Below are 16,702 nucleotides of genomic sequence, written 5' to 3'. Positions count from 1 at the left end.
CCCAAATTCCATACCTTTATAAATTATTCCGTTATTGAAAAACTGTTCCTTTAATAACCTTGAACAAAACTGAAAATCATTAACAAGACTTGTCTCAAAATATAGTCAATAATTTGAGTGATTCCAGTGCGCCTTTAGCTCCATATACCCTACTTCAAGAAAGACGTACTATAGGCCATGAGACGGGACCCCAAATTTGGGCTACCAGTACCATTTTGAGGGATTACATTTCTTTTTGATTTTCATGAAGGTACACATCTCTAGTGTTGGGAAATGTGTGATAGCATCCGATCCATGGTAGCTTTCATGAGAAATCAACACTTATATCATCCTATCTCAAGGTAAGGTGTTCAGTGACTACAAGAGAGAAAAATGCTTCTATAATCCAAACGGTTGTTCTCTTCTTTTGCAGAGTGTAGGATCTTGAAGACCATCAATAACAGAACCAAAATTCAGTGGCTTTTCAGAAATTGAGTAGGAAATCACCTGTCCATCATTATAATTTGCTGTGTATTCTTAAAAAAAAAAAAGAGCTCTACCAGATCGATTAGGTGAATGGTTGTATTTTTCTGGAACCAGATGTGATAGAGACTTGTGTTTTTTGCATTTGAAGAGGCAGTGTCGGGGCTTTAAAATGATGTGTCAACCACCTTTCTAGGCCTCTGGGGCGCTGAGAAACTTTGAGTTGAATATCGTTCTATTGAACAACAGTTTATGGTGATATGGCTGTTTTGTTTTGTGTTTTGATCCCATGCTTTTTCTGATTTGGACTTTTTCACAGAATTCTACTTGAGAATTTTGTGCAAGTACTTTTCTGGAGGTGTGATAATCAAATGTTTTATGCTGTTTCAGGCTTAGTGAAACTCTGTTTCCTCAATACCTCATTAATAAAGCAACAATGTGGCAAATCTCTGGCATTAGACAGACATTATCATAAAATGCCACCAAGTCAAATTTCGTTTATCCTTTTACTTGACATATGTTTGAAAATCGTCCTCCGTAACCAAAACCTACTTTGAATCTAATGCTATCACACATTTTTCAAATACAGGGTCATATACCTACACAAAAATCACCATGTGGTTTAATCCCTCAAAATGGTACCGATCAACCCCCTGTCTCACGGCCTACTAGTTCTGTTTGAAGTTAAAGTGCAACATAAAGGTTAGTGCGTCATTATTATTGTTGTTAATTTTCTGAACACGAAATGACAGCTTTTAATGTGTGTGCGAGGTTTAAAGTCTGTTAATTTTTTGACTGTCTTTTGAAAATATTTGACATAGGCTACTTTAATAGTTTCAATAGTAGAAACATTTTATGTCATTTGCTAATTTCGATCCGTTTTCTTCTTGTATTGTTCTCCTGGCAGGAGAATTGATTCATTTTTATAATTTTATTTTGTCATCATTAGTTCTTTTTTAAGGAGGTAAATGGTACTTCTACACCTGGGTTGCCATGACAGTACAATTATATTGCATTCTTTTGGCAGTGAATGATTTAGGCGGGCTTTTTGAGCGCTTTTGGGCTGGAAATCGTTGTCGACCTGATCTGGCAACACTGCAGCCAAAAAGGAAAGGAAAGGAAAAGTGCTGCAGCAGAGCGTGGAGGATCTGTTATCCGTGAGTAACGAATTTAAAGTATGTCTACTTGTCACGCAAAGCTATAATATGACCTCATTCTATGTAATGCTTGGTTTTCAAGTCACTGCTGACAGACATTGTGATTTTTGGATCACACATCACTTAAGGTGTGGTTATGAGTACATCAGATGTGTATAAACGCCAGCCAGGCATTTAATCCTGGCAATAAGTAAATTCCGGATATCTTATTATAAACCACCAGCTACATATGAAGGACTTGAAAGAAAGGAGAATCAAATTAAACTTGTAGGAAACCAATCAATTCATTGCAAATTTATTTTAGACAGTCAGCACAATGAGATACCCAACACGGCAAAACATGACACTCATATTCAATCATCACAGGTTAAGACAGTAAAACACCTCAATGGAAATCAAGACAAAAAGGGAAAAACAAAACACAAACAACGAATGAAGAAGGAAAAAAAAAACAAAGCTACAAAACCATGATTTAAATAAGGAGGCAGCAATGGCATTTCGCCACTGGCAATCTCTAGTCAATTTCTGAACTTACTAACACAGACAGTCACAATCAATCTTATACACTCCTCCAAAAAAAAAAAAAAATTGGTAAAGAGAAGAACTGTCGGAGCAAACCCATCAACTTATGGACTTTACAACTCAGTTTTACTTTCACACATTTTTTTATATGCTCTCAAGCAACCAAGAAAGAGTACGATGGATTGCGTGTGTGTGTGGGGGTGCGTCAAGCTTGTACCCGGTGCCGCTGGTCTTCGTTTGGAGTATCAGGTAAGTAACAGGAGCTTCGTTTGCAGCACAGTCCAGGAAAACAGTCGATGTGGAATAATCCACGGCACACACCTCTACCGGCAGCCGAAATAGAAAGCCTCCGCCGCCGCTTCACAGCTGCACACTCGTTCACACCGACATGGCATCCAAACCCAGGTAAGCATAAGCCACACCTCCTGGACACTGCACGCTTCCTTCACTCTTTCTCTCCCAAGCAGACTCATTTCTCGCACTGAAGCACGCAACTTCTCACACCTTCCTCTAACAGGCAGCACACATCTCCGTTGCAACAAGACTTCTCACATCACTAGTTCACTTCCGCCATGCTCGACGAAACAATTCCCCTCTTTAAATAGTTCGTCACAAATGATCAGCCTCTTCTAATTGGTCAACAGTGGAATAAAAAAAATAATCAAGTGGCTACCGGATTCTGTTCTGCCACACTATGGAAGAATTACGTTGAATTACGTGAAGAATTATGCAGATGCAGTGGTGACACGTTCAGGTAACCAGATGGTGACGCTGCCAATAATGCACATAACAGCTGTCACAAAGAACTAGACTTGTAGTCAAGATCGCCTAAACCGAGACCAAGACACTACCAAGACCAGAGGGTATCGAGACCAAGACAAGACCAAGACCAAGACCAAGACTGACCAAGTCAAGACCAAGACCGAGACCGGAGGGAAAAGAAAACAGACTAGTGTTGAAGCTAAGCAATAACTTGTATGAATTCAAGAACAGCAGCATACTAGGGTTCAGCCGCAGTTTAGGCTACATTCAATACATATTAGACTGTATTACACAGGCAGAACAATACAGAGACAGATCATGTCATGTGTGTGACTGTGAGCTCACTGTAAATGTTTTTGCAGACTGGGTGAGATCAACTATGTGTGGCAATTGCATGATGGCTGTTACTGCACTATTAGAGGATTGAGACTCCCTTAACTTTTGTGTACTGTTGAGGACTGACATGACTGGTACTGATGGTTCATCTGACAAAACATCAAACACCTCCAACACCATCTTGCTCCTCCATAAACTGTCTAAAGAATGAGAAATAAGTAACCAATTGAAATTATACTTAGTGTAGATGAAATCGTAACATCAAATTAAAGATACACAATTATAAACTTGGATTAGGCCTAATGTTTAGTCTACACAACGGAGATGTGCAGATGACATTTAAAAGACCATTTATTTAGTCTAACACCATCTTAAATACAATACTGTAATCAAACAACACACACACACACACACACACACACACACTCTCACACACACACACACACACACACACACACACACACACACACCCCGTTGGCGGTGCGCTCAAAGCCATCTGTCAGTTGTGCAGTTACCTAAAATCTCCTGAATGAAGTTAAAACCCATCATGTCACTGAAATGTGTTTTTTAAATCAAGTGATCAAAGTGCTTGTTGCCACTGCGATCAGTGGCGCGGATAAAGTGTTTTCTCGTGTGGCTCGTGCACACGCCACACTGTCTTCACTCGGACGCGCGCTTCAATCCGTTCCGTTGCAGATAATAATGTTGCATTATCGAACGTTGTGTCATCGTGGATATTGTAGTATTGTATTGCTAAATCCCCCGACCACTATGTCGGTCTGAGACAGCGAGACAAGACCGAGAGGTCCGAGACCAAGACAAGACCAAGACCAAAGACCGTCAAGGCCGTGACAAGACCGAGACCACGTAAAAGTGGCCGGTCTCGAGACATACATCACTACAAAGAACCGGCAAAAGTAATGATTATGATGAATGTGTCTAGTATTTTCAGTGTCAGTGTCAGCTGCAGAGATTAAGTTGACGATGCTGACTCATCATCTTCGCAGTGAACGCGCCTATTGAGAGAAATTTCATACGGATTAGCCTACATAAGCAGAGTAGGCTAGTCGGTTTCTTTTCATTTTGAATTGTTTTGTTTAAAAGTAGACAATTCAAGCTTTCTATATGGAATAACCATAGACTGTAAAAAAAGATGGACGACGCCCCTTTGCTCTCTTCCATTGATCAGAACTGAAGCCGCCAGTGTCCCGATATGGTGCTGACATATTGGAACTTGAGTCTGCGCAGTAGCGATCTCGGGACCAGACCTGCGCAGTAGTGAGCAGGAAGTAAAGCCGCGAAATCAACGCTCCGCCCTCACTCTCGCAGAATGCACTCAGGGAGAGTGCATTCTGCACACTTTTTTAAAAATTGATTGCAGTATGACAAGAGGCTTGTTAAAATAAAGTAAATACAATCTTCTCAGTCCTCCGAAGATCCTGAAAAAATGTCCGTTGGTATTTCAGTGACTACTTCGCTCAGAAAACCTGTCAATCACAGCTGTCAATCATGACGTTACACCACCGCATCACGTAACTAACTAAAAAACAACTTATTTTTGAAACAGACACTTGAACTTACATCAGCGTGATAAAAACGACAGCAAATGAAAGAAACCACCTTTGGAAAAAAGATATTTGAAGTGTAATTAAATTACCAGGACCAGTCACCGGGGGGCGATCGAGACGTTTTGGCTTCACTTTTCAGGGCTTGTGCGGCACGCTTGGGAATAACTAATGGAATATTGTTAAATTCGCTGAAAATCGGGTGACCAGATCGCAAACCCGAATTCAAAGGCTACAAAGCTTAAATTTATGGACTCACGCACAACTCTCTTATTCGTCATGAATCCCAATGTTTCCATGGCTGCGATGTAACATTTAATTGTGATGCAATCTGGGAAAACCCGTCGGATGTCGCGCTGGGCCGTTTTCAGTAAATTCCAAAATAGTTTGAATGTCCGTTTTTTGTCCAAATTTTTTTTTTTCATTAAATTATTATTCTATAACATCTTTTCTCTTATCTCTGAAAATATCTTGGCAAAATTCCCTTGTTTAGTGCAGAAAAACAGCGATAGTGTCAAGCTGAAAATACTCTCTTTCTCTAATGCATTCTATGCAACCATTTTCTCTAACGCCCGGCAGAGGTGAAAAACCCCCCAAAACAATCGCCGTGTATCCCATACACCTGTCCGTCTCTTAACACTACAAAGATAGTTTACCTATAAAATAAACCACATAACATATACAGTGAATGTGTATTAGTGCGCATTTCGCGCCAATCCTGTATAAAAAAAAAAGAGTGCCAAGCGTCCTGACGGTGATTTTTCTCAAAATTCCGTTCCAGAAAATCATAGCGATCGGCCGACTTCAGATTAACATTACTTTTGCTACCAACAAGCTATGATAAAAATAAAAACAGATTTGGAAAGGGCTTGATACCAGCTTCCATATGATATCAAAACCTGTAATAGGTAAAATTTCACCATGTGGTGGGTTTTCCCAGATCGCATCACAATTGCTAACCTAGGGCTGGGTGATAAAACGATAACGATAATTATCGCGATATAATTTCTCTCGATAAAACGATATCAAGAGGTCAATAAATGTTTGATAATGTTTATGCGCCAAAAGCGGAACGAAACTCATTTGAACCGCACGCCACACGGACCATTTATCCGCTCGGCTCAAAGTCCAAACGGCAGCTCGAGCGCAAGCTCACTAGAGCAGATGCGTTTACTCTGATCGGTCTCGGTCACGAAATCCAGTGAGAAGCGCTTGAATTCAGCGAGGAACACAAATGTCTCCGTGATTTAAACCAGTTTAAAGGCAAATGAAACAGCGCTGACAAACAGGAGAAACACTGTGCGCAGCGATACAGTCTGAAGGCTTTTCCGTCTACAAATTCCCATCATTTACCATGGATTTACTGTAACGTTAGCCTAGTAATATTGGGATATACATATTGAATTGTATTATATTATTAATGTAGACAATATATTAAAGGACTAATGGAATTTAATATAATTACAGTATTTAATAATGTATTTAGGCTACTGTTTTTCATACAAATACCATAGAAACCATAAAGTTACATTTTGCCATGATAGTGAGGTGCTACAGGGTATGCCTGGTTTCATCTGTGGTTGTCATGATCTAAATGCATGATACTGGATGACCAATGGTTAAGTTTAATAAAACTGAAACAGTCAGAATATTACATATACCAAAAAAAAATTAGCACATGCAGAAACTAAGAAATAGTTTTTGGCCATATCGCCCAGCCCTATGCTAACCAATTATTTATTTTGTAAACAAAGCTTTGTGCTTCACTCGTGTCATAATATTAATGTAAAACAGCATTCACATACAATTTTTTTTAGGCGGACCACAGCTGTGCTACTCAGCCACCGTTGTGGCACTTTACAACCGCGGTGGTGCGGTTGTCAAGTTTACCGGCACAGCCCTAGTGCAGCGGCACAGACCCGGCAGCTTGTAAAGGGCACATCCCTTTTCCACAGACACAGCTGGAAAGTTTATAGTTCGGCTTTATTGGATATGCAAGTAAAATACGATTTAGTTTATGCAAGAAACTGTTACGTGATTTATGTATAACGAGTAGTTCCCTATATTATTACAGGACAAGAAGTTTACGGTGTGCTAACTAGGCATGTGACTGTATGAAATTTTCATGTGATAATTGCTGAAGCTTTTATTCAATATACGGTGTAATAGTGGCACACCCTAACAAGAGGAATGACACCAGGTAGAATTAGGTCTACCAAAAATATAATAATTTAAACCAGGATAATGAATAAGCCACCAGTTACACAAAAACAAATGTAAATTCATGGAACTTCACACATTTCACACAAAAAAAAAATCAGTGTAAATATCCATATATATTGTTTTTTAACTAAACAAATAAACAAAAGCAAATGGCAAAATACAGTTTTCACACACAACAAAGTTTTGGTACAATAAACAAATCAACAAAGCCTAGATGTAGTTTGTGTTGTGTACTGGTGTTGACTAATAGTTCATGATTTCAAAACTGTTTCTCAACAAAATATCAATGCAAAATATAACAAAAAGATATCACACTGATTAACACTCATGAACAGATCGTCACATTCAAAAGTCGTCATTCGTAATTTCTTTGCGGAGAATCATAGCAATGGTTTGTGTACTTGCTTTACCCATTGGGAACAGTTCAACCCATTGAGAGAAATAGTCTACTCAGACTTGGTAATGGTTGATACATTCTGGCTCGACCAAAATTGATTGGTCGATTTATTTATTTTTTTCGCGTTCATTTCATCAGGTGGAAAGCACTAATTGCTAATGAGGGTGTTTTCAGAGCACCCCTGTTTCACAGGTAACAGTCTGTCTTCAGAACACCCCCCTTGTTTTCACTTCTTTTGGATTAGCCCAACCCACTGGAGAAGAGAGATTGAAGAAAGTAGGCTACTAGAAGTTTTGCTGAATATTATTTATTTAATTGTGAGATTGTTTAATTCATAGTCAGTCCTCTTCTACCATGTCAACAAAGATATCGGCAGTGTGGCAGCATTTTTTAAAAAGTTAATAGTCTATTCGTGTCTCAGCCGCAAAGCTGAGCTCCTATGTTCAGCTGCACAGAGCGGCTGAAATGATAGTGTCTGTCAGTTATTATAATACATATGACAAAAACAATTGTCTAAATTATGTTGCATATTCCTCAAAAGTTCTTGTGATGATATCACTAGTTGACAACATAGTACTATTTTCAGAAATCATAGGCTATGATATTGCACAGGTGCACGTGATGCGCAGGTGCACGTGATGCAACGCTGTCAGAGCCGACAGACTCGTGTGTCAGACTCATTTCAGTGCAAAATAATTAGGTCGATTTAATATACTGCAAATAGCCAAATAGTTTTTTATGTTTATTTATAATTCATTTAGGCAGACAACAAGGCTACCAAGTAACGTTACTGCGCACAGTGCACAGCTAATTAATGTAACTTTTTTTTTTTTTTTTCTAACGTCATTTTTAGACAAATTTCAGGACTTCAGTCGACCAAGATTTTCTTCGGTTGATTACAGCCCTAGTCCATTTCATTAGGACGTGTGGTTGTGATAGGTTGTAACTTGCCTGCAGGTTACCGATTGTTGTTCTCGTGTGTTTGACACTTCATGCAACATTTGACATAGTTTTTTACATTCGTCCACATTCTAGGCCAGAAGACGACATTCTGTAGATCATAGGTTTTTCAAGATACCCCCTTGTCCACTCAAAGGAATTGAATGGTAATATTGAAGAATTGTAGAAATGAGGCTTTTGGGTAAGTACACTCTATATTGAACTTGTCCTTTTGACAGTTGAGTCTTAAGGTACAGTTTGTCTTCCCCAATCTAATATTGTTCTGTTTTCTGCTATTGCTTTGAAGATCTTTTCAATTCCAGGGTCTTTATGTTGTTCTTCCAATAGGTCTACAGCAGTGATGGGGAAAGTCAGTCTTGTTCTTTTGGTTGGTGAACAAGTAGCATGCTGGTAAGTTGGACATTCTGGAAAGGGCATCTGGTGCTGCATTTACAGTAGTTTGATTTTTTCTGTCTTCGATGACAAAGTCAAATTTTTGTAATCGCAGGGCCCATCGAATGTGACATCTTGTAGTTTTAGTAGAGGACATTGCCCACTGAAGGGCAGAGTGATCAGTTACTACCATGAACATTCTATTGTCCAGATAATGTTGCCACTTCTCAAGTGCCCAGACAACTGCCAGACACTCTTTCTCTGTGACTGAGTAGTTTGTTTCTGCTGGGTTTAGGTTTCTCCATGCATAAGCTATGACTTCTTCCATCCCTTGCTCTTTTCTTTGGGTTAACACAGCTCCTAAGCCCGTGTCGCTAGAGTCTGTGTATACTGTGAAGGGATGTTGCAGATTTAGATGACCAAGGATGGGGGTGAAGACAGACTTGTCTTGAGCTGCTCAAATGCCCGTTGACATTGATCTGACCAATGAAATGTTTTCCACCTTTATTTGGAGCATTAATGGGTTCTGCAATTTGTGAAAAGTCCGGTACAAATCAATGGTACCATCCAGCTAGTTCAAGAATCCGCTGTACCTCTTTGAGGTTGATGGGTACTGGATAAGACTGAATGGCCTCAACTTTGCCATAATACCTTGAGTGTTCACTACATCGTCGTGGAGGTGCGAACCGGCAGGCACTCACCCATTGATCGCTAGATGGATCGGCTGATCTGGGCAGGTATACTCCCATCGCAGCGCGACGATCTATAGGGGTGGTGGCGCAATGGATAAGACACATGCCTTTGGTGTGAGAGACCCGGGTTCGAATCCACTGTGAGACACCAATGTGTCCCTGAACAAGACACTTAACCCCTAGTTGCTCCAGAGGCGTGCGACCTCTGACATATATAGCAATTGTAAGTCGCTTTGGATAAAAGCGTCAGCTAAATGAATAAATGTAAATGTAAATGTACATGGCCCAGGAATGAAATTTCTTGGAGGCAGAATTTACTTCTCCTTAAGTTGAATGTCAATCTTGCTTCTTGTAGCCAGTGAAAGACAGTCTGGAGGTCATGTAAATGCTGAGTTAGGTCTGATGAATAGATGATTATATCATCAATGTAGACAAAACAAAGTTTTCCTCACAATTCTCTTAAAATGGTCTTCATTTACCCTGGAAAGGTTGCTGGTGCATTAAGCCAAAAAGGCATAACATTAAATTGAAAAAGTCCTGAAGGAATGATGAAGATGAAGGCAGTTTTTCATTTACTTGAAGGGTCCATGGCCACTTGACAATAACTGATGTTTAGGTCTACTGTGGAGAAAATTGCTGCCCCTGGGGTAAGCATCACTTTCTGTTATGGCATTCAACTTGCTATAATCTACATAGAATCTCATTCTGCCATCAGTCCTGGGGACTAGAACAACTGGAGAGGCCCAACCCGTGCATGATAGTTCCACAATTCCTGTCTTAAAGGGTAACTAAACCCTAAACCAACTTTTTTTAGTTAAAGCTGCAGTCGGCAAGTCTGGCAGATTGGGTCGACTTAGCCAAAATTTTGAATGTTTACAACTCTCATGCCCCTCCCTCACTACCAGCGAGCACCCTCCCATCGAGGTCGTGCTCGTCAGTGCGTGTGCACCAGATTTTATGTGAACGCGTCCGCGCCATCTCTTCAGCATCGATCAACACCATGGACTCGGAGGTAGGCTGCCCTGGCTAATCTACCCATATATAGCAATAACCAAGGAATTGGAAGCTTGTTAGTAGATTTTTTCTCCGCCATCACGCTTCATACAATCCAACACACTACACACCTGCGAACTTCAGGCGTGTGCATGTGATTGTAACGTGCGTGAGGGGGGAGTGGGATCTGTGGCGACCTGTGATTCGACAGTCAGATCTCACACCCCCCTGCGCTGATTGGACCCGATGATCCGGGAGCGGTGGATTTTTGCAAAACAAATAACACGCTCCAGGTGGAGTTAGAAGCTCGGGTTTTTTTCTAAAACCACTTTATGTTGTTCTGTCGGATTATAGTGTCGATTTCACTGAATATGATCAAAAAAATGTTGCCGACGGCAGCTTTAATGATCTGTAAGAATGGGGCTTTATTAGTGCTGTTCATTGATTTGAGTAACTTTTTTTTGACATTTGGGTATAAAGTGTTTTAATTCTACAATATATGGTGTAAAAACGTCTGAGTGCTGCCCTCTTCAGGTTGAACGGTGGCTACTGCAGTTGAATTTTCCTATTGGATGTTTGCGGTGACGTAAGCGGTAATACGTGACGTAAGCAGGTTCCAGCTCACCACGCCCTCCCTTGGTACGAGCTACCACGCCCTTGGATGAGCTAGCGTAGATTTATCTGTATTTAGTACAGTAGTCAGGAGTGTAGGTGTAGTGTTGCTGGTTGCAACAGCACTGCTGGACTGCATAACTTTCCAGCAGACTTGGAAATTAGGCGCCAGTGGTTGCATGCACTTGGCCTGGAAGACTGTGAGTGTGAAACCTGCATTTTACGCGGGATTGCTTCTCCAAAGCAATAGAGGTGGAAATGGACTTCCAATTTGAAGTGTACATACTTGAGTTGAGTCTCCAGGACTCCCCTTAATTTGAAGTTTACCATCAGGAGGTAAGTGGGCATTGTTCACAACATTTTCAATCAGAGTTTTTAATGTGTTATCAAAGGGTGATAGGAGTGTGGGTTGAAGTGGAGGTATAGCACTTAGTAAGGACAGACTCTGCAGCTTTCTCGCTGGTTTTTTTCCCCCTTTTTTTTGTCATTGTGGGCTACTTGCAGGCACAGTGGTGGCATTTCCAGGTTGAAAAAAAAGTGTTACTCTTCTGAATTTGACTTGGAAAAAGTATTATCCGTGCCATTTGCATGCCACAAAGTCCAATTCCAAGACTACTGAATAGGTGAGGGATTTGGAAGAAAGGACAGTAATGGGTAAAGGAAAAGGAACTTCGGCTTCTCCATTTGCGATTTCGGCTTCTTCTTTATTTGATACAAAGACCCCAAAGTCCAAGGTTGCAGGGTTTCATAGGTCCAAGGTTGCAGGGTTGCACTCAAGCTTGATTTGTTTAAAGTCATATTGAAATGCTCACAAAGGAATCGATAAGAGGAATCGAAATTAAAATTTTATAACAAGTATCCGATTTCTGACCTCAAGTATTCCTAACCCTAGTCAACTCCCACAACAAGTTGATAAAACACATCAAGTTTTATCCGATTAATTTACTTCACACTGTTTTGGGATGTGGTGATGAATAATCCTGAAATAATTTACTTCAGAAGAAGAGCACGACTGGTTTCGGATTCATTTTGAGGAGCGACTTGATTAAGCGTATTTAACAGGTATGTTTTTTACTTTTTTACATAAATGTAGGCTACATATTGACTAGTTTGGCTTTTCCCAAATTCGCTATATTGACAGAGATGATTGAAATGAACTGAAATAGGTTATAATATGAAGTGTTTTTGTTATAAGCAATGTATTAAATTATAGGATGAACATTTATATGCTTTATAATATATAAAAAAAAGTAATATGAATGCTTAGACAAGATGTCATTGGCCTGTTTTGGATAGTTTATGAAGTGTTTGCTGTAACATACTGCTTCATTAATGAAGCTTTTGTTTGCGAATTTCTGCTCAGATGTAGGTTTTGAGTGTTAAATTAAAATATAAAATATAATATACAAATTTTGTTCATGTACTGTGACTGTCTACTACATGCATATGTGTATAACACTACAAACACTTTTATGACTGGACATTATATTAATGTCAGTACTCTAGTTGATATTATTCTTTTATCAGCATGCTCACCAATCTTTGTTTAATTAATTAATCTTTTAGATGCAAAAGTGACAGTGACCAGATACTGGCCCGCATATGAACCTGGACCACAAACTCTCCCCTGACTCTACTCAAACTGTTTGTTTTTTGTTTTGTTTTCTGAGAGTGTTGTCTCAGTTTTGCTCAGGCTGCCAGGGCAAATGCAAAGGTCACAGATTAAAATGGACAAATGTGAGCATCAGTGAGCTGTACAGCTACATTGGACTGATATTCTACATGGACTGATATTCTACATGAACATGGTGAAGGTGTTATGACTGAAAACAGGGAAGTTCTTTTCTCCAGAAACATCTAACATCTTGGAAATGCCAGGTATGTTATGCTCACTTATGTTAGAACATGATTTGTTTCTAGGTATGAAAATCAAAATGTGCCTTTGACCTTCATTTATATTTGTTTTATATTGTTAACTATACTATAATACACATCATTATTCATGATCATTTACGTCTATTCGCAGTTGAATTTACTAAATTTTTTTATGGTAAGTGGTTCCACACAATTGATTTTGGCTACATTTAAACAAATGCATTAAAGGTTGGGTAGGTAGGAATTGTCTAAAAAACGTATTTTCCAAATTTGTTTAAACTTTATTTATATATCAATACATAATTAAAATGTAAGTACTCTGAAAAAGAAAGTATAAAAATCGAGTGTCTGTAGACCTCTCACGACTGTTTTAAAGACAGCTCATTATTTCCATTCACTCCACCCCCTCCCTTCTGGGCTCCTTCCAAAGCCACGCCCCCAAAACACATGAACGCACGACTCCGGCTAGTAAACATGCAGGGACACTGATGACGGCGGATAAACAGTTATCGCACATTCACTGGTAGGGACGAAACATCAACAATATGCTTTACAACCAATCTCTTCCGTGAGCACTTAACCTTATAGAAAAAAAAAAAAAAAAAAAAAAAATTCCTTCCCCTTTGAAACATCACTTATCAGGCTTATGCTACTCTGAATAATACCTGAACTTCGTATTTTGAGCACTTCCTGCGTTGTTGTTGCTTTTGCCTCTTTATGATGACTCGCTGAATTTAGTCCTAATTTGTAAGTCGCTTTGGATAAGGGCGTCTGCTAAATGACTAAATGTAAATGTAAATGTAAATGTAAATGTACATTGACTATGGCCTGCCCATACTTTGACTACAAACTTGGTCCTCAAATCATTACGTATTTTGCAATACATGTAATGTAACTTCATAACGTTGCACTCTTTCTGTAAGTTATAAATAGCTAGCAAGATAATAATGGTAACGTTACAGTATCTAAGTAATTATTCTAGCGATGAGTAATGCTAAATAAGGTTTGCTAGTACATTATTTCAGCAACATGACAAGCCAGTGAATTAGCAGGTTTCTATTGTTGCTTTGCACAGTGCGTGACATTTTATCTGTATGTTATGCGGCTAGAGTTTTGACAGAGTCAATGGGCTCCGACGGGCTTGTTTATCGTCATCGGTCTTTTTCCGTTTACCTGTCTTTGTTGTATGAGCTGGTGCCACTCGAGAAATTGGCAGTTTTGGTTGTTTGTCCGCCATTAGCACAGCTGCGCGGCACACCGGCTATCTTGATTTTGAACGACTGTAGGCGCTGTGCGAGAGAGGGGTGTGATCAGCGCGTACACAAGCATGATTGACACTGCTAAGACACTCCTCCTGGCTCTGATTGGTTGGTTCTGACCGGGAGCGGTGTATTTCTGCAAATGGCAATAGGACCACTGGGAGGAGCCTGGGGAGCTTGATTTTTTCACAGATTATCTGTCTCATATTCTACTGTCAGGACATAATGACAGTTTTAACACATATGTAAAAAATACATTTTTACAGAAGTTACCAACTGCAGCTTTAAGTTGAACTTATTCAATTTTAGTTCAACTTAATGCATTTGTTTAAATGTAGCTAAAATCAATTGTGTGGAACCACTTACCATAAAAATTTTAGTAAATTCAACGAATCAAAACTCTGACAAAATTTAAATCAATACATTGTTTTATGTGAATGAGTGGACAAGATGATTTTCACATCGTTTTGAAGAAAAAACTCAAGGCTACAAGATCCAGTTTTTAAAAGTCTTGCGAACAAGAAAAGAAACAAAAAACAAAATGTTGTGCTTTTTCGCAAAATAATTATGAAAATTAACATGATGTGCGTTCATGCCGTTTGAAGATCATTCTGAATCGCGACAGAAAATGAACTATAAATCAGCGAATACTTCCCACACAAGTATTCTGTTTAATCCGTATGATTACGGATCTATAGGTACAGTTTCTCAAGCGTCTGCTAATTATCTCTAATGTGACCACACCCACGTGCGTACGAGCGATTCACATGCTAATAGTCCACATGACGGAATGCGAGCCTGTAAACGCCCTCATTACCTCAAAACAAAGCATCAGACTTCATCATTCCTCTGCTTTTCATCGAGTTTGGAAGACACTGTGAGTTTATCTTGGATTTACCTCAGAAGAAGAATGCGATTTGAAGATATGACAGATTTTTTAAGGTAAGAAATGAATTCCCACTCATAATGGTTAGCATGTTATTGTTGCATAAACTGGCACCAGTTCAACTTGTACAATGTGAAGACTAAAATGTTGAAATATGAATTATAGACAGGTAGGTAACCTTTCAATGCTAAATAAATATACACGTACGACACAAGGATGTTTTTATGGTATAATATAAAATACAGCCCTACAAGTATATGCCTACAAGGCACAAACAAACCTGGTGTTCATTTTATATATATATATATATAATTGTGCAGCCCTATAGTTTCTCCTGATATCAGCATGTTCACAGTTGTTTCGTTGTTGTTTTTGTACAGGGAACAGATGCCACTGATGAGTCCTTCTGACTTAAACATTCACAGGAGTCTCTGTATATGAACATGGTAAAATTAAGCAAACACCTTGGAAATTACAGGTATGGTGATCAGGAACTGTTTCAGGAATGGCACAAAAGGGGCTTTCGCACTGGGTAGTTCTAGGAACTAGCCACCAGGGTGGTTCCCCGAGAACTAAGGGTTCCCAACTTCCCATAGGAACGTTTTCCTGGTTGCAATCGCACCGCCATCAGGAAGTCTGTAGTGACGTAAGCCGCGCTTGTTGTTTTGCTTGGTCTCTTCAAAGTTGTGTTGGATTTTCTCCTCAGCGTAAAGGTTAAGAGGTCCATCTATCACTGTTTTTCATGTTTGTAGAGTTGAGTTTGTGGAGTAAATATATAGGCTATAATCTGTGTGTTTACACAGCCTTTTTAAAAATGGCGGGTGCTAGTGTTTGCGTGTGTTCGTCCAATCAGCGTACACTAATGTCACTGTTAGTTCCTATAGACCGTATGTAGCCCCGCCCCTTTTCAGCGCTGCGCTTATTGTCTTTTGTCTTCCGGTTTGTATTTCCACAGCGATCTTAAGAATTTATGAATGAACTGCCCGTTTTAAAATCTTCTTTAGATCTTGTCTACTGACATGTTAAGACATCTGCTTTAAACATTACAATGCTCGTGATAACTTTCGTTAACTCTACAATAAGTAAATCCACTTCACCAGCTAATTACTCTTCCACAGCGATGCCATAGAAATATACAGAGCTACCACTAAAACAGAAGTTCAAAGACAATATTCTAAAGATGGCTGCGCGCATGTTTCTCTGGCGCATAAGGTCTATAGTGCTGGTTTAGAACGACTCTGAAGTAGGAGCTAAATTAGTTTCTCCAAAAGGAGTTCCCAGAACAAAAATCACAATGATGACCAAGAATTCAGATGGTCTATAAAAGGCTGAAAGGAGAAGATGAAGGCAGATGCTGATTCTTTGGAATGGCTTCTCTGGTCTTAGATGCCATGCCACTGATGTCTCTGACAGACAATGCTTGAAAGCGATTTTTCTTGTTTTTGTTTTTTTTATATATATATTAGTACTTTTATATGTAACCTAATAAAACTATATTTAATTGAAACTAAGAAGCTTGCCTGTCAAAAGTCTTTGATTTCCAAAAAAGTAAGCTGATCAGACTACGGAGAAGTCTTCTCACCTATGGATTGTAAGTATGAAAATTTACATAACCTGAGAATAATCGAA

The sequence above is a fragment of the Leuciscus leuciscus genome (genome assembly GCF_965113295.1).
Source record: "Leuciscus leuciscus genome assembly, chromosome: 1".
NCBI classification, from domain to species: Eukaryota; Metazoa; Chordata; class Actinopteri; order Cypriniformes; family Leuciscidae; genus Leuciscus; species Leuciscus leuciscus.
The sequence above is the reverse complement of the archived record's forward strand: the minus strand, read 5'-3'. Positions refer to the sequence as shown.